General features: G+C 29.6%; 1 long non-coding RNA gene across 1 annotated transcript; it reads right to left on the reverse strand.

The window, feature by feature from the left end:
• Nucleotides 1–272: 272 nt before the first annotated feature.
• LOC131647365 (uncharacterized) lies at nucleotides 273–2080 on the reverse strand. Its single transcript, XR_009297804.1, has 3 exons — nucleotides 1836–2080; nucleotides 1441–1503; nucleotides 273–686 (listed from the first exon to the last, which is right to left on the reverse strand). It is a non-coding gene; the product is annotated as an uncharacterized LOC131647365 (long non-coding RNA).
• Between the last annotated feature and the right edge of the window lie 1054 nt (nucleotides 2081–3134).

Consider the following 3134-nt stretch of genomic DNA (forward strand, 5'->3'; position numbering starts at 1 on the left):
ACAATTCATAGTTTACAACTTTTGCCTTCACGAAGTATTTGAATTACGCTTTTTCTTTTCGTTTTATCATTAGAAATTGTTTTCTATAAATGCTTATACTATGCTAGCTTAAACAAAAATATAGTATTCAGAATTATTAAATAACAGAACATATAAACTAATTCAAATTAGATTTTTCAAGTTCTGAAGTTTTTGGCCTTCAAATTTCAAAAGCTTCATTTGTGATATAGATATCACCACAAGTCAAAATACCACTACTATAACAACAACAATAATAATAATAGTTGTGATATAGAAGATGTGAATAGAAAGACAGGCAACATTTGTCACATTAACTTTTAGTAGTTATAGAAGCAGTGTTCCTAAAACAGGCCAATATCTATATAATGCACTTCTCCTTTCTAATGGAAAACCTGGAAGCCTTACATAAAGTAGCCATAGAACATGAAGACTACGGACAGGAAAAGGTGAAACAGACCTCTTTTCATAAAATAGTTAGTCAGGAAATCGTCGTTATTATAACCGAAGATCGGAATAAAAGACACAAAAGACATCGCAGCATTGATGTACGCAACCAGATAAGGGATAGTTGTAAGGACATCATATGAGATGCACAGCATGAAAAAGGCCAAAACTGCAAATGAAGAAATAACTATGGAGGGTTTTATATATGCCATTATTATCACCTGCAAACAAACATAAAGATAAATGAACCAATATTATTTATTATGGTGTAATGAATTTTACTATGATGACTAAAGTATGTGATTTAGAACTAGTAATTCCAAATATAAGTACTTCCCCGTGACAAGAAAACAAATTCAACAAACCAATTATGATAGAGAAAACATTTGCAACAAGATTCAGAACTAAGACACTGCATACTGAATGCATTAGAAAAATAACAAAATTTAATCAAACTTAAAAGTCTATGTTTATCTTAGATTAACCAAACTAATTTCACACAACAAAAAAAAAGAAGAAGAAAAGTATTTCTAAAATGCTATTGTTAGTGTTCATTGTTAGGTGAAAGGGTTTATGGCATTGAATTCATTGTTAGGTGAAAGGGTTTATGGTATTGAAAGGGTTTTAAGTTTTAAGAATACAACTACAACATCATATGTGTTCTTATCTGTTTACAATTAAGCCAAACAAGAAATTATCAACAAATAATACCTAGTAGCAAGCATGTTAAAATAATTTCAACAAACCATAGCCAAATTCACAGTGACATTTCAACAAACATCTTGTTTACCAAATTGAATCATATACCAAAGAGTAACTCTATACCCATCAAAACCACATGAAACACTATCAACAATTAGTTCCACATAAATATAGTTATGTTAACAATTTGTAGAATGGATAGGTTATATTTAATCTAACTCTTGATAACATTGACTACTACAAAGGAGATGACAATAAGCTATAATTACTTACAAAGGATACGACGAGAAGCTAGAGCTGCGAGTGCTGCAAATCGAGTGCGGCGCAGAACGAGAGCTGAAATAACAAGCAAAGTTATCATTAACACCAAATTCACAGTGAGCACATGCAAGATCAAGCAAGAAGATTCATAACACCAAATTCACAGTGAGCAAGTAAAAAGATTCCTAACACCGCCAAGTTCACAATGAGCAACTGAAATCCTCAAATCGAGCAAATGAAGGAACAAGTAAAAATAAGAGTGAACAAGCAAAAATTCAGAGCGAGCGTTGTAGAGGAAGAATGAACAAAGGAAACTTATAATTCAAAATCAGGAACAAAGAACACGCAAATGGAACGACAAAATATCACACATGATGCAGAAGCAAAATGAAGAAGAAAATACAAACCGTGAGTTGCAGAGAGAAGAGAAGAAGAGGTCGATGAGAATGAAGAAATCACGGCGAAACCCTAACGAAGTTTCTGGTTGGAGAAGGATGAAAAAGAGAACCCAGAGAGAAACTTCACCCACATAAGTTTGATAGTTAGGTTGAGTTGGTTATATCACCCGCATTTCTAGCATTTCAGTTACAAAGTTTTTTTTTTCTTCCCTCATTCTTATATATGAGATTCTACTTTGAGTTGTGAATGCTAATCATTCATACCTAATGTTAGGGGATCTTTCTCCCTTCTAGTTCGTTTGGTTTTCAAAATTCGAGTTCAATGTAGAATTTCAAAAAAAATATTAAACATTCCTACTTCATATTTTTTATTTATTTTGAAGTTATATACTATTTCAAAAAAAATTTAAAAAATTAAATAAAATATTTGTGTCTATATATTTTAATATTCACTTTTAATCAATGTTTTAAAAACCGGATTGATCCGGCCGGTTGAACCGGTTCAACCTTGAACCGTTGTTTAATTCGGTTAGGTTTGGACTAATAAACGGTTAGGTCTATAAAATTAAGATAAAATTGCTTCAAGCACAAAATAAACTAAAATAACCGTAAAATTGAGACCGGTTTTGGTGAACGAGAAGGTTAAAAAATGAAAGATAATTTTTTTTCTTATGTTTTACTTTATTTTATTTCTTTGTTTAAATCTAAAAAATTAATTATAGTAAACATTTAAAATTGTATAAATGGAAAATAAAGAATAAAATTGAAACACAGAAGACAATGTAAATGTAATAGAAAGAGAAGAAATAATATAATGTTTGTGGACACAAGATAACTGATGTTGGTCTTTAAAGAGATGTGAAAGATTATACTCATGAAGAACTTATAGTTTTAAGTTAAGCAATTAGGACAAATATATACATATAGGTTCTTAACTAATTTTATGATTTGTTATTGGGTCTTACATTGCATTCTTCTTATTTCGTAAGCTTGTTTATTAGTATCGTATTTATTTGAGAATTTTATTTTACAAATATACTGTAATATATTTATTAGGATATTTAATAATAAATAATATATTTATTTATTGTTTAGTTTAAATTTAATATACTGTTCAACCACGGTTGAACCGATTCAACCATGATCCGCATGTTTTAACGATTCTTTCTCCGGTTCGATTTTAAAACATTACTTTTAATTTTCTTAAAAATTAAAAAAAAAAATCTCATGCTCATTTTGAATCTCCTCATGTATCTCAATGGACAAAATCTAACATAATAAATCACATAAACAATTTTAAACTGACAC

The sequence above is a fragment of the Vicia villosa genome, linkage group LG2, assembly GCF_029867415.1.
Source record: "Vicia villosa cultivar HV-30 ecotype Madison, WI linkage group LG2, Vvil1.0, whole genome shotgun sequence".
Taxonomy (NCBI): domain Eukaryota; kingdom Viridiplantae; phylum Streptophyta; class Magnoliopsida; order Fabales; family Fabaceae; genus Vicia; species Vicia villosa.